The sequence below is a fragment of the Anguilla rostrata genome, chromosome 11 (genome assembly GCF_018555375.3).
Source record: "Anguilla rostrata isolate EN2019 chromosome 11, ASM1855537v3, whole genome shotgun sequence".
Classification (NCBI taxonomy): domain Eukaryota; kingdom Metazoa; phylum Chordata; class Actinopteri; order Anguilliformes; family Anguillidae; genus Anguilla; species Anguilla rostrata.
In genome coordinates this window covers 5227151-5250189 of record NC_057943.1, presented here as the reverse complement: position 1 = coordinate 5250189, position 23039 = coordinate 5227151, and positions in this window count along the sequence as shown.

Below are 23039 nucleotides of genomic sequence, written 5' to 3'. Positions count from 1 at the left end.
AGCGCATTGAATGAGGCATCTCTCCTTTTGCATAGGCAAACATAGACGGTCTGTTTCTACTGGAATTCCGCTAGAAGCCCATTAGCATCAGAGGTGTCACTTAGGTATGGCAGTTTCCAGTTTACTGTGGATTCATTAATATTTTATAGAACTGTTTCAGAATTTTTAAAAAACAAAATTTAAGCATTTGCTCTGCTCTCTGGATCATAACTGAGAAATTCAAAAGGAATTAAATCATTGCCGGCTGTACAGTTGCCATGACATATAGTCATGAAAAAATAGCAATTAAGGGTAAGAATTTAAAAAAAAAATAATAAAAAGATTATGTCTAGCTAGCTAGCATTAATTGGCTTGTGTAAGCTTGGCCCTTGTCTTTCCAGCCAGTAAGTATTAGCTTATTAACATGGGACATGTTTTTAGAAGTGAGAAGGATTTACTGTGCGCAGTTCATGCAGTACATGGAATCTCAAACATGTAATATGGGTACTAAAGGACAATAGTGTTCCTTTATGATATTAAGTCTCTTAGTAAATTTTATTGGCATAAATACATTTTTGGATGTCAGATATTTTCTACAACAGCAGATTTGTTTTTTTCCCCCGATATATTGCATTTCTCTGCTGGACCAGAAATTTTGCTGAAATGACATCACCGATCAGAAGCAGGAAAATATGTGAGTGTAATTCTGAATGAGCTCAGAAGGACTGAAGGGTGTGGAAGATTGCTTTTGTCCCCAGCGAACTCTCCCCTTTAACAGTAAAAAAAAATAAAAAAATAACAGTCTGGGCCTTAGTCAGGCTACTCTGTCACTCATATTGATAAACGCAGACTGAGGAAGCCTCCTACTGGCCAGGAGGGAAAAAAGAAGAGGTGTGCTAAGAAATGTATTTATGTGATTTAAGTGATTAAACTGAACATAAGCTCTAATGTAACAACAGAGAAAGCGTTTTCCATAAAATCTGAATCTTCACTACATCTCCAATATATACATTTGTGTTTGATAGCTCATAAACAGAGCTTCCATCTATCCCTCCATCCCATCATGGTTACTCAAACTCACCACCTCTCCATCATCTACTCACTCACTCTCACTCTCTCACTCTCTCACTCACTCACTCACTCACTCACTCACTCACTCACTCACTCTCTCACTCACTCTCTCACTCTCTCACTCTCTCACTCACACTCTCTCTTCTTCTCTCACACACACACACACACACACACGCGCACTCACATTCTCTTTTCCTCTCTCACACACACACTGTCTCACTCACTAATTAACTTAGATGCACACACACACATTCTCTTCCTCTCTCTCTCTCTCTCTCACACACACACACTATCTCTCTCTCTCACACACACTCTCTCTCTCTCACACACACACGCACACGCACACACACACTTTCCCGCCATCCGAGTTCCTCCACTGGCTTTCAGACCTTCTGGGCCAACTCTCTCTCTCTCCCTCTGCAACGTCTCACATTAAAAACTAAAAACGCGAGATGGAACCCCCTCCTTTCCTCAGCAGCCGTCTGGCGGACAGAAGGCGCTTCGATTATTCATAACTGAAGGACACTTTGGGCGAGTCCCCCCGCGTCCCCGTGCTCCTGTGGAGCGTGCCTTTTTGATTTTGTGGCTTGTTAACCACGAAGAGCAAAGCCATCTGGGGGGGGAGACGCCACAGGTCCATTCCCCCCCCCCCATTTCACTAACGGGAGGAGGGGCTGCACTGGGCCCAAGCTGGACACACACTCTCACCCAGAGCTCTGTGCTCCAGTGAAGCACTCAGCCTCACTTGTTTTCCCGAGGAATCACTTTCACAGTAATGCGCTCTGGCATTAATAAAATAAAAACTAATACAATGAATAGAAAGCTGCACCCATTGTGAAACGGTCGGTGGTTGATAAGTGCCTCAAATGCCCTCGACAGGCGAGGCATGCAGTCTGAGATGAGGGCATATGTAGATCGTACAGCAGTATGAGGGCATGCGTACTGACGGTGTGTGTGTGTGTGTGAGAAAGAGAGAGACACACACAGTGAGTGTGTGTTTGAGAGAAAGTGTGTGTGTGTGTTGTGTTGTGTTTGAGTGCAAGAGAGTGTTCATGTGTGGTTTGTGTGCAAAACAGTGTGCTTATGTGTTTGTGTGTGAGATCGTGTGTGTGTGCGTGCATGTTTGTGCATGTTTGTGTTTGTGTGTCAGAGAGTGTGTGTCCGTGTTTGTGTGCATGCAAGAATGTGAGATTTCTAGAAGCCGATACCAGGGCCAGCCAATACCAGGGCTGTATTGGGGTCAGACTAGTCCACTTAAGTCAAAACATCTCTCAACCAAGATTTCTACCCCTCTAGATTTCGGCTCTTGCTCATGAGGTTATTGCTTCTGACTTCTTATTACTTCTTTTCTTATTATCTTCACTAATAGCCTACTCTTCCCCACCAGGCCACACAGAGCCACTGGCATGAGGACTAGAGCATCACCACAGGGTTCTTCTTACTATTTATCTCTTTTGAAACAAATTGGTACTTTCTGCTTTTTTAAAAACTGTAGTGTTTATTTTTCCTCTTTTTGTTTTTTTTGGTCATTTGGGGGCCATAACAGTTTGCTGGTACCCACATGCAGTCACAGCAGCACGTTCTCTGCCCTCCTTCATCCGCGTGTCACGGTAAAATGTTTTTGGTGAAAATCACGCAAGGCCTCCTCTCTCTGTGGGTGGGTGTGGCTCAGAGGGATTCTCAGGGTGGCGGTGTAGCATAATGGGTAAGGAGCTGGTCTTGTAACCTAAAGGTCACAGGTTCGATTCCCCGGTAGAACACTGCCGTTGTACCCTTGAGCAAGGTACCTAACCTGCATTGCTTCAGTGTATATCCAGCTGTATAAATGGGTGCAACGTAAATGCTATTTAAAAAGCTGTGTAAGATGCTCTGGATAAGAGCGTCTGCTAAATGTCAGTAACGTAATGTCATGTAAAGAAGTTCTGTGGATGGCACTCAAGCCTGTCCCAGGAGCCTCCTCTCAATCCAGATCCTTCCTGTCACGCCGAATTGGCAGCAGACTCAAGTACGCATGTATCTACATGACATCCGCACGCGTGTTAGCGCTGAAGTGGGCCAAGAGGCATTCCAGACAACACGGTCTAATTCTGTTTCACAAATACTGTCTTTGCTTTTACAGCAAGCTGAGATGTACTGTATTAACTGTATCGGACAGCAGTTGGGTTTGTACAGAAGAACCGAGACTGAATTTTGTTTCCTGCTTCTTGTTCATCTCTGCGGCTTGATAAATAACCTGTGCAGTCTGTGAGCGTTCGGACAGAGACTCCATTTCTGCAGTTTTGGCTCTGCACTCCAGCGTATTGGATACGACGTGAAACGGCGAATATGAGATTAAAAGTGCAGACTGTCAGCTTTAATTTGAGGGCATTTACATCAAGATGAGTTAGGAACTACAGCCAATTTTTTAATACATAATTCTACCCCATTCTAAGGGACCCAAAAATAATTGGAGAAACGATCATAATCTTAAAATATCGTATTTAGTACTTTGCTGCAACAGTTAAAGGGGTAGCCTGAATTCTGCAGTTTAAAAAAAAAAAATACTAGTTGAGTTTTATTTATTTATCTTTTAAAAACTTTTTACACACAGGGCCTCAGTTTTAAATCCCAACCAGAAGACATAACACATGGGTATCCTCTGACAGTCCAAATATCTGATTGCAGCTGAATTGGATGGAAATGATTTGATAAGGACGCTTATTGCCATGAGCACAGACTCTTCATAAAAGCGCCCTGTGTGGAATTTATAATGAGCCAGGCGCATCGAGGGAAGCCATTCACGAGAAATGAGGAAGGACACAGGTGGGACCTGCCCAATCACGGGGCTCATCACCGAGATGGGCACGGATTCATAATGAATTTGAAAACTAAATGCATTTCCACTAGGGAACCGACTGCCAATATATTTCCCCATTGTGTCAGTGAATTTTTCTCTTTCTCCCCCCCCCCACAATTAAAAATCATCTAATGTACGGATCATCGACTTCACATCCCCCAATACAAAATTTCCAGACTCATATTTCTATTCGTCCTGTGCCAGCATCTCTGTAAAATTATAAAATTAGATCTGAGTGGCCTCGAATTAGAGCTCGGCTGCAAGTCTGTTTTTCTCTGTACTATTAAGGCTGGGTCTCTAAACTCTGGTCTAACAGTCGGCCGAATTCTCTTTAAAATTCGCAGGAGGAAACGCAGGCTTCCGTGGTATTTTGCTCTTTATCCCCAGGCTGCGGGAAAGATTAAATTATCTCTCATATTTGACAGACCTGAAATCATAGTCAGCTTTTGTTAATATCTATTTACACCTCATAGACTCCCGATGGGTGAGGACTGCTGGCAACAGGCAGCGCGCTGCATTAGGCTCATCGATGATGGGGAAACGGCTGCTGGGCCTGGAGCAGGGTACAGCCTCTGTAACACACACACACACACACACACACACACAATACACAGATACACACACACGCGCACATACACTCACGCTCACACACACACAAGCAAACACACACATACACAGATACACACACACACGCACATATGCTCACACTCACACACACACACACGCGCACATATGCTCACACTCACACACACACATGCGCAAACACGCACATACACAGATACACTCACACACACGCGCAAACACGCACACACACACGCATGCTACACGCACACACATACGCTCTCACACGCACATGCACACACACACATGCACTCTCTCACACACACACATACACACTCTCTCTCTCTCACACACATGCACTCTCTCTCTCACACACACATACACACTCTCTCTCTCTCACACACACATGCACTCTCTCTCTCACACACACACACACTCTCTCTCTCACACACACACACCTACACACTCTCTCTCTCCCTCTCTCTCTCACTCACATACACACACACACACACACACTCTCTCTCTCTCCCTCCCTCCCTCCCTCCCTTCCTCTCTCTCTCTCACACACACATACACACTCTCTCTCTCTCACACACACTCTCTCCCTTTCTCCCTCCCTTCCTCTCTCTCTCCCCCACGTCTGCAATTGCATTTAAAGCTTCCTCTCAGCGGTTCTCCCTGGGCAGTGACAGCACATCTGCACACTGTTTATGACACTTCTGGGCTTTGTTGTTGTTGTTGGGAGTGGGTGGCGAGGGGGGGTGGGGGGGTAGCGGGGGGGGGACACCTTCCTCAGGAAAAGCCGTAGGGATCCCCCCCTGCCTCCGCTCCTCAACACGCACGCCAAACCCCAGGAGTCCCCCCCCCCCCCCCCCGCGGCTGTTTTGTTCATGAGGTTGCTCGTCCCGCACGCAGTGTTGTCACACTGGGCTGGGCTGGGCTGGGCTGACCTCAACACATCCAGCGCGTGTTGTTTGCTCGGCTGGCCTAGGCTGGGTTGGGTTGGGTTGGGTTCAGTTCGGCTCAGCCCGGTTCGGCTCGGCTCGTCCCGCACGTGGTGTTTGATTGGCTCGGTTGGGTTGGGTTGGGCTCGGTTCGGCTCAGCTCAGCTCATCCCGCGCTCTGTGTTCACGCAGCGGCGGGGCGTGCATTCCTCGGCGCCGAACCCTCGTCTCTCTCCCCCCCCCCACCGCGCTGGCAGCCGCTCAGCTCCCGTCCCGTTAACTCCGAAACAACGCCGTAAAAACCGAAGCACACGCGGCGGCCTTTTAATAAACAGGCACGGGCCGCGCCCGCAAAGCGTTTTCGGGGCGGACGCCGGCCCCATTAACCCCCCCCCTGTCCGAACCGGGCCGTCGCCTCCAAACGGCCGCTCGTTAAAAGACTCAGCGGCGTTTTTGTTTACCGTTAAACGGATTTCAGCTCGATTCGGTTTTATTTGAATAGCGCACCTTTTTTTTACGGAGACGCCGGTAGAGAGAGGCTTTACGGGAGGAAACGGAAAAAGGGAAAGGGAAAAAAAAAAAAAACCAGGCCTGAACCCCCCCCCAAAAAAAGCGAGTAACTGAGGTAAAAACACTCAAACGGTGGTGAGAAAAACAGAAATCTCAGGAGGAGCCCGGCTATATAGAGGGGAACCCTCCACGGGCCTGCCTGGTTTAATAGTGAGCGATATTAGCTAGCTAGTAAAACAGGCAGTGAAACCAACAGGCAGTATATTAGTAAAACCACAGTCCCAATATTCCATATAAAGAAATAATGTGTATAAAGAAACAGTCGCCTGACTGGACACACACGTAGAAAAGGCACAAGCAAGCGAACAAACACTACCGAGCCCTTCTAATCAGGCGGGACAACAGTTTAACCTATCGACAGGCAGCCAATCACAGCCACCTCCCGAAGAGAAACTCTAATTGCAAGCGTTTGGGCCTGGGACAGCTCCGTCCCATTCAATCAGCTCTCCCCCCACGAAACCTCTCAGCGGCCGCGAACACAAACGCGATGAAGAACTCGTCCCCTGCGAGGTCATCCCAGTGCACCAGGAGCCGCCCCCTGCCCCCCCCAACCCCTCCATCCCCAAAAAGCATTTCGGTTGTGTGTGCCCATGGTGCGCTACAGTGCCCCCCCACCCAGAAAAAAGAGCTTTCGGAGTGCTGTGAAGGGGGGGGGTCCCGGCCTGGCCTGCTGTTCTCCTAAGCCCCCCAGGGCCGGCTCACAGACGGGTCAGCGGATTTCTTTTTTGCGGGGAGCGGGGGCGACGTTCGTGTGGGCGACATTTCCATTCCCCAAAGTCCCAGAATGCAACGCGGCTCTCGGACGGAGCGTCCGAGAGTTCCAGGGCCCCTGATTCTCGGCTGAAATCACCAGGTCTGACAGCCGGAGCAGGAGCACGCCTTCCTCTTCCTGTTCTGGCCCCCAAAGACGCGGCCTGAGCCTCCTTCTACATTCTGCTGTTTATTATTTATACCTTCTCGTGTTGAGAGGAGCTTCAACCAGAGGCTTTTGGCTTTTCGTTATTGGAGAAAAAGGAGGGATAAAACCTCAACAAGCGTTGACAACAAGAGTTAACTCCGGTCGAACATCAAAATCCTTGTTTTCAACCTTCACGCAATCCGAGATCGTTGTAGCTTCATCTCTGAGTCACGTTTTCTTGAGAAAAAGACCAAAAGACCACCTGTTTTTTTTTTTTTTTTTGGGAGAGCATATTTTTTGTGTGACGAGTCGCAAGTTCCGAACCATGGACGCCCCCCCGCACGAATAGAGGCAAGGGGAACCGATGAAGCCTTTACGTCTTTTCGGAGGAGGAAGATGCCGTATTCTTTAGGGGACATTCACAAGCCAGCTGGCCCTGCCGAACTCTGCCACCTGTGCATGTCTGTATGTGCGTAAGCGCATGGCTGTTCTGTGAGGAGTACATGTGGACCACTGAAGGACTCATGCAGTTAATGGGCAAGGGCAATTTGCGAAGGTCAACAGAGACACTCGTTATTCCTCCATCTCAACACAACATACAACATAATGAGAGGAAGTTCCCCTGAGCAACAAAGAATACGAGAATATTGGTTGCTGAGAAACTTTATCAAAAAAAGTCAGAATATTTTGCTATTATTTAACCTTCTTAATACTGCTAACTGTTCTAAAAAAATCTACATTCGTAATAATATTCTTTGTTTTCATATAAGAAAGACAAAACAAACTGTGAAATACTGCGTGTGGATTCTACCGTTCAGCCTGGCAAAAACAGAGAGTTGCACCGATATTGCATCAAGGCTATCCGGGAACCTGGACTACACAGATGTGACTTTCAAATGTGTAATTCAAATCTAATCCTCTAGGGACGAGGCCAGCTTGGGCCACACAGAATAAAAAAAGACGCTTTTCTAAATCAAACGGCACCTTTCATTTAATTTCTATAAAATCTCTCTGAATGGCACCGGAAACAAGAGGGCCTTGTAGGTGGGCGGGCCATAACTGGACCAGAATTACCCCGGCAGAATATTAAACGGGCTCCAAAACCGTGGAAAATAGTGTCGCTCTCACCGTCCAGAAAGAGCCTTGTGACATGAGGATGTGCCACAACTCTCTCTCTCCTCCCTTTGTTTCTCGTTCTCCCTCTCTCTCCTTTCTCTCTGTCTCCCTCTCTCTCTCTCTCTCCCGTCTCCCTCTCTCTCCTTTCTCTCTCTCTCTCTCTCCCTGTCTCCCTCTCTCTCTCTCTCTCCTTCCTTTGTTTCTCGCTCTCCCTCTCTCTCCCCCCATCTCCCTCGCTCTCCTTTCTCTCTCTCTCTCACTCTCTCTTTCCCTGTCTCCCTCTCTCTCTCTCTCTCTCCTTCCTTTCTTTCTCGCTCTCCCTCTCTCTCCTTTCTCTCTGTCTCCCTCCCTCTCTCTCTCTCTCTCTCTCCCCCGTCTCTCTCTCTCTCTCTCGCTCTCTCTTTCCCTGTCTCCTCTCTCTCTCTCTCTCCTTCCTTTGTTTCTCGCTCTCCCTCTCTCTCCTTCCTTTCTTTCTCTCTCTCTCTCTCTCTCTCTCTCTCTCTCTCTCTCTCTCTCTCTCTCTCTCTACCTGTCTCCCTCTCTCCCTTTCCCTCTCTCTCCCTTTCTCTCTCTCTCTCACATCACACGCACATCTTCGGTCGCCGCGTCACTCTGAATCAACATGACAATTATCACTAAAGTGCAGAAACAGCAGGCAGGCTAGGCTAGGTTTCATGCAAGAACATTATGTGTTCCTCAAGCCTGCGTTGCTTAGCTATATAACTCTCACACTCGCACTGCGTAAGTAATGGACAACCAAAAAAAAAAAAAACGCGAAGAGGGAGGAGATCTTTTTGTGTTTTTGACTCATTGTTAATTTACTGCCGCTACCTTAGGATGTGATTTCGGTTGTTGCTTTGTCCCCTCTGAGAAAATGGATGCCTTTTATCCACATCCATCTGCCCCCCGCCTCTGTCTTGAAGACACCCTTCATCCACACTTGTGTTTCTAAATTTAGCAGATGGTCTCATCTTGAGCTAATTACTGGATACATATGTATAAGGCTTGAGGAACAGTGATATAGCTCCAGAGATGTTCACCATAAGAGAAGGGTCATTGTGACACAATGTTTTGTAGTTTTGGCTCTGCCTGTATTATATTGGATTTGGAAATGAAACAATGAAAATGAGGTTAAAGGAAGACTTGTCAGCTGTAGTTTGAAGGCATGTACATCCAGATTTGGTGTCGCATGCAGGAATTGCAGCCCTTCTTATATATAATAGTCCCTTCAATTTTAGGGGACTAAAAGTAATTGGGCAATAAACTGCTCAGCTGTTTCTTGGCCCACTGTGTGTTGTTGTATCAGTAATTCATGCACAAGCAAGCTAACAAAAAGGTCAAGAGTTGATTTTAGGTGTGGCATCTGCATTTGGAGTGGAGAAGACCACTATTGTGGATGACCGAAGAATACATTCCTTTGAGAAGAAAAAAAGCCTTTTCATCTGTCAAAAAGATCAAGAGCACTCTTCAGGATGTAGGCATAGATGTTTCAAAGGCTATCATAAAGACAGACTGCACCAGCATAACTTCAAAGGGTTCACCACTGGATGCAAACCACTTATAAGCCTCAAGAACAGAATGACCAGGTTAGAGTATGCTAAAAAGTACATTTTAAAAAATGTCAGAATTCTGGAACAAAGTCTTATGGATAGATGAAACAAGAATTAACCGACACCAAAGACACGGAAAGAAAGAAAGTGTGGAGGAAGAAAGGAACTGCTCCTGATACAAAAACAGATGGCGGAGACAGTGCTATGTCTTCGGCACGTATGGCTGCCACTGGAACCAGCACTCACCTGTCTTCACTGATGATGTGGCTGCAGATGACAGAATCAGGATGAATTCTGAAGTGTACAGAAACATTTCACCTGCCCAGGCTTAAATAAATGCCTCAGAACTCATCGGATGGTGCATAACCTTGCTACAGAACAATAAGCCCGAACACACTGCTAAAGCAACAAAGGAGTTTTATCAAGGGTTAAAAAACTGGAACGTTCTTGATTGGTCAAGTCAGTCACCTGACCTAAAGCCAAGTGAACATGGAGGATGGCTGCAGTACAGGCCTGGCAGATCACCACCAGGCAAGATACCCAACGTCTGATGAAGTCTATGGGTCGCAGGCTTCAGGCAGTCATCAAACGCAAAGGATCTGCAACCAATTACTACATAAAATCTATTTAATAATTTGTTAATTAGTCCAATTATGCATAAAAATGGCTGTAATTACTATGTGGATCATCTGATATGGATGTAAATACCCTCAAATTAACCTCGTATTCATTGTTCCATTTCAAATGAAATGTGCTGGAGTACAGAGCCAAAACAACAACAAAAAAATGTGTCACCGTCTGGACACTTACGGACTGCACTGCATACTGTCAAGCACAGGGGTGAGAAAAAGAGGCAAACCAAAAAAGATATTCCTCATGAAGTACTGCATATATCTTTGGACATGAGCCACAAAGTGCATAAGTAATCAGAACTGGCAAAAATATACTCACATATTCAGCCGGGGCGGAGGAAGCCAAAATGCAATTCCGAAGAGGCAGGCTTTCATTTATTACTGAGAGACGGCCAGAGACTGCAGAGGAGCACACAAACACAAACGGACAAACTCTCACGCAGAGGAGCACACAAACACAAACGGACAAACTCTCGCGCAGAGGAGCACACAAACACAAACGGACAAACTCTCGCGCAGAGGAGCACACAAACACAAACGGACTAACTCTCGCGCAGAGGAGCACACAAACACAAACGGACAAACTCTCGCGCAGAGGAGCACACAATCACAAACGGACAAACTCTCGCGCAGAGGAGCACACAAACACAAACGGACAAACTCTCGCGCAGAGGAGCACACAAACACAAACGGACAAACTCTCGCGCAGAGGAGCACACAAACACAAACGGACAAACTCTCGCGCAGAGGAGCACACAAACACAAACGGACAAACTCTCGCGCAGAGGAGCACACAAACACAACGGACAAACTCTCGCGCAGAGGAGCACACAAACACAAACGGACAAACTCTCGCGCAGAGGAGCACACAAACACAAACGGACGAACTCTCGCGCAGAGGACACACAAACACAACGACAACTTGGCGCAGAGGAGCACACAAAAAAAACGAGACGAAATCTCGCGAGAGGAGCACACAAACAAAGCGACAAACTCATTCGCGCAGAGGAGCACACAAACACAAACGGACAAACTGACGCAGACGCAGAGGAGCACACAAACACAAACGGACAAACTCTCGCGCAGAGGAGCACACAAACACAAACGGACAAACTCTCGCGCAGAGGAGCACACAAACACAAACGGACAAACTCTCGCGCAGAGGAGCACACAAACACAAACGGACAAACTCTCGCGCAGAGGAGCACACAAACACAAACGAACAATCTCTCGCGCAGAGGAGCACACAAACACAAACGGACAACTGTCGCGCGAAGGAGCACACACACACGAAGCTGTCGGACACCACGACCTCCGCGCAGAGGAGCACCCAAACAACAGGACAACTCTGGCAGAGAGGAGCACACAAACACAACAGGGCCATCTCTGACGCAGGAGGAGCACAGAACACACACAACGAACAAACTCTCGACAGACTAGGAGGGGCACACGGGTTTGAATTGCTCACCGAGACATGCATCCTAGCAACAGACTCTGTCTGCATGTGGACAGACTAGGAGAGACACGGGTTTGAATGTGCTTGGGAGCCTGGAGGACATGGCTATCCCACAATAGAACAAGAGCCGTCTGCATGTGGACAGACTAGGAGAGACACGGGTTTGAATGTGCTAGGGGGACCCGGAGGACACAACCATCCCATAATGCAACAGACCTGTCTACTTGTGGACAAACTAGGAGAGACACGGGTTTGAATGTGCTTGGGAGCCTGGAGGACATGGCTATCCCACAATACAACAGATCCGTCTGCATGTGGACAGACTAGGAGAGACACGGGTTTGAATGTCTCAGGGGACCCGGAGGACACAGCCATCCCATAATGCAACAGAGCTGTCTGCAAGTGGACAGACTAGGAGAGACACGGGTATGAATGGGCTTGTGGACCTGGAGGACACGGCTATCCCACAATACAACAGATCTGTCTGCACAGACAGGACAGACTAGGAGTGACACGGGTTTGAATGTGCTTGGGGGGACCGGGAGGACATAGCTATCCCACAATGCAACAGAGCTGTCCTGCGCTGTAGTGATGCGCAAACAGAGCTGTGCTAACAGAACTGCCCCGCTAACAGAGAATTAATCTGTAGCGCAGTGGTTAGCACAGCCGCCCCTCTCCGGGCCTGGCCTGGCCGGATCCCTGCCATTACAGTACGGACAGACTGGGTCCTGCAGACCTGGCAGAAGCTGCTCACGCGGTTCAGACGGATTTGTACGGGGAACTGCATCGTGACACAACAAGTGTACGGAACACCTGGCTCTCAGAAATAAGGGGTTGATTACCTGAACTTCAGCTGAATGACGCTGAGGTAACGCACACACACACATACACGCACAAACGCACACATACACACACACACGTGCACGCATACACACACACACCCACTCACACACACACTCCACGCACACACGCGCATGCACGCACACACATACACCGTGCAGACACAAACACATGCACATAAGCGCGCATGCACATACACCCACACCCACACACACACCCACTCACACACACATGCACGTACACCCACACACACACGCACAAAAAGGACAAAGCGTTTCTGACCACAGCGGGGGCTGCTGCTTCCCTACGGAAGATGAAAAGAAGCGGGGGGCACTTTGCATGGAGTCCCAGAGCAGGAGGGAATGGCTAATCTATTTATAATATTGATCCGCTTTAAATGAGCAAGCAGGCATGTGTGGGCCTTTCTGAAGAAGAAGAAGAAGAAAAAAATAACCTTGTGGCGAGCCTGAGCGTTATATCACAGCTATAGTAAAACTGCTTTAGCAAAGCCCTGCTTCTGCCATGCCAACAAAGCCCACAGGAAATGCGTTAGAGGTGCCGGTGTGCGAGTGTGTGCATGTGTTTGTGTATGCGTATGTGTACGTGTGTGTGTGCGCGTGTGTGTGTGAGAGAGAGGGAGAAAGAGAGAGACAGAGAGAGAATGAGTGCAAGGGGGAGGACACGCGCAGGAGAGGTAGAGGAGCATAGATAAGAGGTAATCAAGCATAAACACGTTTCGCTAAATTTACAGCTTCAATTTGATATTCTGGGCCGGCTCGACGGCAGCAGAATGGCAATGTGCAGCGATCTCCACTCCCCATAAACGTGAGAGGCGTGCTCCGCCTGCAGTTCCCGGGCACAAAATGGCACCTCTTACAATGCAGACAGCCCCACCGCCGCTGGAGCTAACCCCTGAACACACACACACACACACACACGCACACACAGAGGACCCCGACAGCAGACTCAGAAAACTACAATCCCCATAAGCAAAATGCCACCCCTTACAATGAAGACACCCCCACAGGCCCTCACGCTAACCCCTGAACACACACACACACACACACATGCACACGCACACACACATGCTCGCATGCACGCACACACACACACACACAACATCTAGCTAAAAATGTTCACCTAAGGTTTTGGGTTTTGGTATATACAGCAACGCAGAGGAATCCACATACAGTACCTCACAGTACAATGCATAATGTAGTAATAAACATTGAAAACACACACAACGCACACCCACACAGGACCCCCGACAGCAGATTCACAAAACTACAACCCCCATAAGCGTAAATGCGCGTACCGCACCCAAGAAAGCACTGAAGAGTGTCGACACAAGACACAAGAGGCCACTGCTATCACAGACCCAATCCCAGATAGTCTTTCCTATTCTAAGTAGCTGCTTGCGCAGATTTATTCAAAATATGCCTTCTTTTTACCAGCCAAGGGGCTATGGATGCAATTTAGCAATTAAGCCAATTCCAGGGTAGTAACTCACTGTTTGTTGTCCCTTCTAAATAAACAAGTAAATAAATAAATGATCTGCTCTCTCTCGTGAACAGAGTGGAGGGCCGCAGACAAGCCAACCCGAGCCAGCCGACGCGGAGAGAGCAGGAAGTCATCTCAACATCCTGTCCCGCACCGCGGAAGCGATAAGTAACGTAAGCGCAGGCCGTGGATGCCGTCGTCTGTTTGCCGTTGTCTGCTCCTTCCTCCTCGTTATAAACATGACGGGGGCCCCAGGGCGCGGCTGGGGTGGGGGGGGGGGGGGGGTCCATTAGCCCGGAGGCCCACGCCCAATCGATAAGCCTCCTTTTCACCCACCTCCCGACCCGTCCGAGAGGAACGAGAGGTGAGGGGAAACACCCGCTGCATCCCAGCTGCTCGGTATCGACCCCCCACCCCCCCCCCCCCCCCACTCCCTGTGTTCGCTCCGAGGGCTGACCGACCGGGTCTCTACCTCACCACACATAACATCAGGCTCGGGGGAGAGCAGAGGAGACGAGGCGACGCTCCAGGGATTTGGGGCCAGGATATCCTAACATCCTGCCTCAGTACTCAGGATGGTGTGCAAGGGAAGGCTTTTCACGAGGGCCGCAAAAAAAACACACAAACACTCGCGCACACACACAAACACTCACACATGCATGCGCATACACACAAACACTCGCGCACACACACACACGCACACACACAAACACTCACACATGCATGCGCATACACACAAACACTCGCGCACACACACACACGCACACACACAAACACTCACACATGCATGCGCATACACACAAACACTCGCGCACACACACACACGCACACACACAAACACTCACACATGCATGCGCATACACACAAACACACGCGCACACACACACACGCACACACACAAACACTCACACATGCATGCGCATACACACAAACACACGCGGACACGCACGCACACACACGCATGCGCCCACACACACACACACTCACACACGGAGATAACAGAATCACGCGAAGACGGCCAGGCGCTATGCTGGCTCATCAGTGCGGTGCGAATGGATGACTGGGCGCAGGCCGTGTACATGTGATGAATGAGTGATGTGTGTGTGTGTGTGTGTGTGCGTGTGTGTGTGTGTCTGTGTGTGTCTGTGTGTGTGTGTCTGTGTGTGTGTGTGTGTGCGTGTGTGTGTGTCTGTGTGTGTGTGTCTGTGTGTGTGTGTGTGTGTGTGCGTGTGTGAGCGGGTGGGTGTAGTGTGTAGTGTGTGTGTGTGTGTGCATGTGGGTGTGTGAGTGAGTGGGTGAGTGTAGTGTGTAGTGTGTAGTGTGTAGTGTGTGTGTGTGCATGTGGGTGTTTCTGTGTGTGTAGTGTGTGTGTGTGTGCATGTGGGTGTTTGTGTGTGTGTGTGTGTGAGTGGAGTGTGTAGTGTGCGTGTGTGTGTGTGTGGCGTGTGTGCGTGTGTTTAGTGTGTGGTGTGTGTGTGCGTGTAGTGTGTGTGTTTAGTGTGTGGTGAGTGTGAGTGTGGTGTGTGTGTTTAGTGTGTGGTGTGTGTGAGTGTGGCGTGTGTGTGTTTAGTGTGTGGTGAGTGTGAGTGTGGTGTGTGTGTTTAGTGTGTGGTGTGTGTGAGTGTGGCGTGTGTGTGCGTGTAGTGTGTGTGTTTAGTGTGTGTTATCACCCCTTGGAACCACACAATCTATAATGAGACTGCATAAGCAGGGTATTTCAGAGAACAGAAACAGACCCCCCTCGCGCTCTCTCTCTCTCCTTCTCTCTCTCTCTCACACACACACACACACACACACACACACACACACACACACACACACACACCCACAGCCGTTCTTCCCCCCGACTCCGCCACAGTCATCGCCGTGACCGATCAGACGTCCTCTGATACTCGCCGTTATTACAGAATCTGAATTTTCAGGTTACGCATTTTTCTCCCCCCCCCCCTCCCTAAATACCGAAAGAAAAAGGACGGGAGCATTTCTTAGGAGGTGAAATCAGAATCCTAAAAGCGCGGATTAAATAGAAATTTTTGATCCGCGCTCTAAGAAGAAGCACCCAGGGCCCCAAATCCTGTGATCTTACTGCAGCCGTAATGCGTTTATGTGCCTGTTCTTCTCCCCGTGGACGCCATCGCGCGCAGAAGTAATTTGGGAATGGCCAGGAGGACCTTAATTCGTGGCTGAGTTCAATTTGAGTATTTCAGGTGAGGCGCGGCTCGTCCCCCAAAAGAGAAAACCTGTGCAAAAAAAATGTCCAGTGTTAAATCAACTCTTACAGAGTACATATGGTCCCCTAATGGACTCACATGTACTCTGTTAGAATAGAATTAAAACTGGAGATCATGCAGTGTACTGCCTGCTACCAGGATTGATGTAGATCCTGGGATGGGGGGGTGGGGGGGTGGGGGTGGGAAATTTGGGAAAACATCAAATGGTACCCCCCAATATTATCATATTGCATTGGGTGGTACTCTTAGTCTCTTAGTCCCTCCCCCCACCACCCCCTCCAAAAAAAAGCCTATGTGCATGTGTGGTGGGGGTGTGAGTGTGTGGAACATTATGGTTTGTTTGTGGAGAGGAGCAGGCACGTACGTATGCATGTGTGTGTGTGTGCGAGTGTGTGTGCATGTGTGTGTGAGTGTGTGTGCATGTGTGTGTGTGAGTGTGTGTGCATGTGTGCGTGTGAGTGCATGTGTGTGTGCATGTGTGTGTGAGTGTGTGTGCATGTGTGTGTGCGAGTGTGTGTGCATGTGTGTGTGTGAGTGTGAGTGCATGTGTGTGTGCATGTGTGTGTGAGTGTGTGTGCATGTGTGTGTGAGTGTGTGTGCATGTGTGTGTGCGAGTGTGTGTGCATGTGTGCGTGTGAGTGTGTGTGCATGTGTGTGTGCGAGTGTGTGTGCATGTGCCTGCATGTGTAATTAAAGACACGTGCGAAAGTGTCCACGTTGAGAGGGAAGCGTGTGTGTGAGCGTGTACAGGCATGCGTGCGGCGAGAGAGCTGTGAGAGAGCGTAGGCGCGTGTCTGCGTGTGTGCCTGTGTGTGTGTGACCGTGTGTGTGTGTGTGCCTGCACATGCGTGTGTGTGTGATTGAGGGCTCAGGAGCCCACAGTGTGTTTGTGTTTACACTCAGGGTTTATAAATAGCCCCGTTGTGGGTGGGGGTGGGGGGTGCGGTGGGTGGGGGCGCGGTGTTGGGGGGGGCTCTACCCTGCACCAGCACTATCGAGTAAATGTCATAACGCTCCCGCGATGTCTTCTTGCGGACGCGGCGGGTGCGCTCCGCCTGGCGTCGGGCTGCGTAACGAAAGATGTCGGCCGTGATGTATGGCCGCGGGAGAGAGGCCCAGATCGAAAATTGAATCACGCTAACTTCATTTGCGGTCGGGCCAATCAAATTACTTGTTTTGGCCGGAGTGTTTCAGCGCCGCTGACGATGAATTCATCTTCATGGCGGTGCCTGTCAGGGAGAGAGAGAGAGAGGGCAAAGGGGGCGGAGCCAGGCTGCTGAGGACAAGGATAGGGGGGGGTGGGGATTGGTTGGCGGTACTGGTCACTATGGCGATTACACTTCGGCATGGGCACACTGCAGGTGTGTAAGGGAATGGTTAAGGGCTCTAATGAGGACTGAATACTTTGTCCTCACGATGCACACTGCCAGACACACTCACGCAAGGGGATCACACCTGCAACAGGCAGACAGCACCTGTAAACCACGTCACACACACACGCACGCGCACACACACACAGACACGTGCACATAAACGCACACACACGCACGCACACACACACACGTGCACATGAACGCACGCACAGACACACACACACACACGCACACACACACACACAGACACGTGCACATGAACGCACGCACACACACGCACGCACGCGCACACACACACACACACAGGTGCATATGAACGCACACACACACACGCACAGACACGTGCACATGAACGCACGCACACACACGCACATGAACGCACACACACGCACGCACGCACGCACGCACGCACGCACGCACACACACACACAGGTGCACATGAACGCAAACACACACGCACGCACACACACACAGGTGCACATGAACACGCACGCACGCACGCACGCACGTACACACACACGCACACACACACAGGTGCACATGAACGCACACACACACGCACACACACGCGCGGGACCTGAACACAGACACGGTACAGACGAGCTGTCTCACGTCTCTGGCCTATAGCGATGCTGCCGTCTATTTTTAATCCAATTAGAGACATTTTCCTGTGGTCCCTCCTGTAGTGTTTTTTTACTCTCTCTCTCTCTCTCGCTTATCCTGTTTTTAAATGTAAATGACTAACAGCAATCGCTAACAGGACAAGGAGGAGCGAGAGAGAGAGAGAGAGCGGAACGACGCGGGGGGCGAGAGAGGTGACGATGGCGTCCTCAGCCTGCTTCACAGAAACCATCTGACGTTCCTGCCGCTCATTTGGGGGGGCTGTGGGGGGGGGGGGGGCGTACGCGGCTGCACACGCGCCCGTCCTGTTTTTTAACGAACGCGCCATTATTCTCGTCCTCCTGCTCACCGGGGTCCACGCCCACCAGATAACTCTCTCTCTCCGCTTTACACACGTCTTCCTCTTCCTCCCTCCCTCCCTCTCTCATCTTGTGCCACCATGCCCTGTGCTCCTCTCCCTCCCCCTCTCCTTCCCTCCCTCTCTGCCTCCCCCTCTCCCTCCCCCTTCTTTCCCTCCCCCTCTCCTCCTCCCTCCCTCCCTCGTTCCCTCCCACACACTCAAACACACACATCCCGCTCCATCATTAACCGCTCCGTACAGCATCCCTCTCTTCCTCCGTACCCATACAGACACAGCGAGGCCCAGCAGAGGGAGTCCCCCCCCCACACCCCACACCCACACCCCACACACACACACAACACCACAAAACCACAAAATCAATGTCAATGAACTCTGCCTCCCAGAATTCAGAAAACGACCGATCTCTTCAACAGGCACGGCTGCCAGATAGAGTCTGAATCTGAATAGTGTGTGTGTGTGTGTGTGCGTGTTTGTGCATGTGTGTAGGTTTGCATTTTAACACCGTCTAGCTGAAAATGTTTCACCTAGGGATTCGGGTTTTGGTATGTACTGCAACTTAAAGGGATCCACATACCTCACAGAACAGTGCGTAACGCAATGATAAACATAAAACACAGACACTCACACACACACACACACACACACACACACACAGAGACACACGCAGGCACGCGGCTTTCATCAGTGTTCTTGTTTCCTGTTGCCACGGGAACAGGCAGTGCCTCGCTCCCTCTCCCGGTCCACTCTGCGCCGTGGTCAGAGGGAAAGGTCAGCGTCGAGTCCCTGTGACAGGGGCTGACCTTTCAGCAGATGGGCCTCAGCCTCCTCAAACCACAGAGAGAAGTCTCCGGAAAAAAAAGGGGGAAGGGACCTCAGAGCGAGAGAAGAAAGGAAGGAAGACAGAGATATGAAAGAGAAGGAGAGGGAATAGAGAGAGAGGGAGAAGAAGAAAGAGGGGGGGGATGGGGGGGCCTCCCGCTTGACACCAACAGACACCGATTTGGACGGGCCGGTCGAACTCTCAAACGGCTCTGCGCCGAGGCTTAATCTGATTGGTCAGGGCGGCCGCCAGGAAGGGCAGCAGTCCCGAGGAGAGGAGGGAAATTAGCGGGTGCAGATGGCGGGAGCGCAGGCCTGGCGCTGCGCTGAGCCGCTGGGTTAATTTAATGTTCCAAATCCTCCCGCTCACCCGCCCACCCGCCCCCCGCCCCCCCCCACAATGGCGGCCGACGACAGGAGAGCGGATTCAAGCGCTCGTCGGCTTTGCCTCGACGCTCTCTCTCTCTCTCTCTCTCCCACTTCCTCTCTCCCCCTCCTACGATATGAGCGGGAGACACCAACGCTCGTCCCGGCCAAGCCAAGTCCTCCTGCCCTTTTTCAGGAAGGACGATTTCTCTCCCCTGTCTTTTCCCTTTGAAATCAACACTAGCCCTTTGAAGGGCGGGGTCGTTTTGAAATGTTCCATTCAACACCCTAAGCCAGTGTTCTAGAACTCCACTGTTTCCAGTTACCAGCAGTGATTGTGACATCAGCATTGGAATGTTCAGTTAAGGAACATTCTAATCTCACATCTGCCATCTCACACCTTAAATGGTTAAAGTCTATTATAAAAATTAAAAAAAGGTACGTTCTGTATGCGTCACTCTCACAAATTTATTCTCGTGATGATATTTGGTCTTCCGCTCAGAGAGAGGGGTGCGGGCAACGCAGAGTGTCCTCCCCCAACTACTCTCCATCAACGGTAGTACAACTTCACCACTCCATATGCTTGTGGAGGGCAGCTAGGGCAACGCACGGAAGATGGGGTGCTGTCCGCTTCTTCAGAACATATGCTTGACTATGGGCCAGCCATGGTGCGTTCTGCCATTAAAAAATAAATTTAAAAAAAACCCTAATGGTGTGTGAATGGTGAGTGTGCCCTGCGACAGATTGGCAACCCGTCCAGGGTGTATTCTTGCCTCTCACCCAATGCATGCTGGGATAGGCTCCAGCATCCCCCACAAACCCTGCCCAGGAATAATCTGGTACAGATAATGGATGGATGGATGGTAGGATGGAAAAAAAGAAAACACCCCAAGAGCAAACCCTTTAAAAACTTGTACATAATACCAAACGGCAGGACACATCTTCCAGGATCAAAGACGCAACACAAGAGGCATTTTCCTCCGATTAACAACAGTCGTGCTCTTCATAACTAATCCCTGCTTGAAAAAAAACAGCCCCAACCCAAGCTTGAAGGAGAATGAGCCATGTCCTCTCTATAGGCTCCTGGGTGGGGGGCGAAGGAGGGGGGGGGGGGGGGGCAGTGACATCATCACCGCGTGTCCTCATGTCAACCCGCGCCGCCACCGCGAGAACTTGCGCTGAGATTCCGGATTCCGCCGACCTCGGGAGACGCCGCGGGACGGCGCATCAGCTGAGCGAGCGGCGGCGGCGGGGGTTCTATTTTTAAGCCCGCGTTCAGCTTCCTGTGACTGGAGCGGGGAGCAGCAGAACAACATTAACGGGGTGAGGAAGAGGGAAGAGGCGGAGTGGGGGGAGGGGGAGGGGGAGGGAAGGATTAGTCCTAAAAACACAGACTTAAGGTCAAAAGATGTTAAATTCCTTGGTGGGCAACACTAAAATACTGGCGCTCCACACCGACAGAATAACACACCGACTGCCCACCTACACAATAACACACCCACTCCCCACCTACACAATAACACACCGACTCCCCACCTACACAGTAACACACCACCTACCCACCTACACAATAACACACCAACTACCCACCTACACAATAACACACCAACTACCCACCTACACAATAACACACCAACTACCCACCTACACAATAACACACCAACTACCCACCTACACAATAACACACCAACTACCCACCTACACAATAAACCGCACCACCTACCACATACCACAGCAATACCCTCACAATACACACAACACACACCTACACAATAACACACCTACAGAACACACAGAACAAAATTAATGGGGCAAGGAAAAGGGAAAGGGGGGGGGATTAGTCCTGAAAACACAGATTTAAGGTCAAAAGATGTTAAATTCTTGGTGGGCAACGCTAAAACACCGCATTCTAAAATGATTTCCTTTGAATAATAAGGAAACATTGGCAGGGGGAAGGGACATGCGGCTAAAAATCAATGCACACAAACACAAATTGTACACGTGTGCCAGGGGGATGAACAACTGTGTCTCACAAACACTGCAGTTCAGCAGGCTTTAAAGCTCACAGTGCAACACAACAGTGCTGAGTGTAAACGGCTCAAATCAGCTCAGCTCATGAGAAAAAACAGGCAGTAAAATGTTAAAAATAGAACAAAACCCACTGGACACTACCCTGGGCCACACCACACACACACACACACAAAGACACACACACACACACGGAAACACAAATGCGCGCACACACACACACACACAACACACAGAAACACACATGCGCACACACACACACACACACACACAAACACGCAGAAACACACATGCGCACACACACACACACGCACACACAGTGGCAGGGGAACAGAGAGAGTTTGAAGCCTTTGCCAGAAGACTGGCTCGAGGCTCCAGCACCAGCGCAGGGTCGTTAACCTTGCCAATTGCTTAACGAGTTCTAATTAATGCTGACATTTCCGGAGGGGGAGCAGATTGTCAGATGACTCTCCGGAGCACACACTGACTCAGACCACACTTACCCCTGCCTGTCACTCAACTCCTACAGAACAATGCACCAACTCCCTACACAGAGAATATCACAACAACTCCACACCTACAGAATATCACACCGACTCTACACCTACAGAATAACACCACAACTCCACACCTACAGAATAACACAACTCCACTCCAACAGAATAACACAACTCCACTCCAACAGGATAACACACCAACTCCACACCTACAGAATAACACAACTCCACTCCAACAGGATAACACACTAACTCCACACCTCCATAATAACGTGTTGACAGCATATCAACAGAATAACACTGAGATCACTTAAACAATCAATAGCCATAAAGAGGGAAAATGTAAAAAAAACAAATAAAAAACAGAAATTACAGAAAGAAACCAGTCCCCCCCCCGCCTCTAATCGAGCATTTCTCCATTCATGACAGACACCACAGAGAAAGAACTGGGAGTAAACAAGGACAGGGACTCTGAAAACCGATCAATTAGCAAATATCAGTTCTGAGGACTCGGTCTGCTCGCTCCTCTGTACGTAATAGGATTAGGCAGCTATCGCACGGAAATTAATTACACGCCGTAAATGCAAACGACTCAGCATGCGCACACGCTCAGTACACACCGCCGCTGAGCCATCTCCATATCCTGCGCGTCTATAAAAGTGATTAAAGCAAAGCAGGAAAAAAAAACGAACTAAAAAAACAAACAAAACACAAAACTAAGCAAGGGAGCGCAGAAATGTGCCATCTCGGCAGAATGAGGTGCTTATAACACGGGAAGGCAATCGCTAGT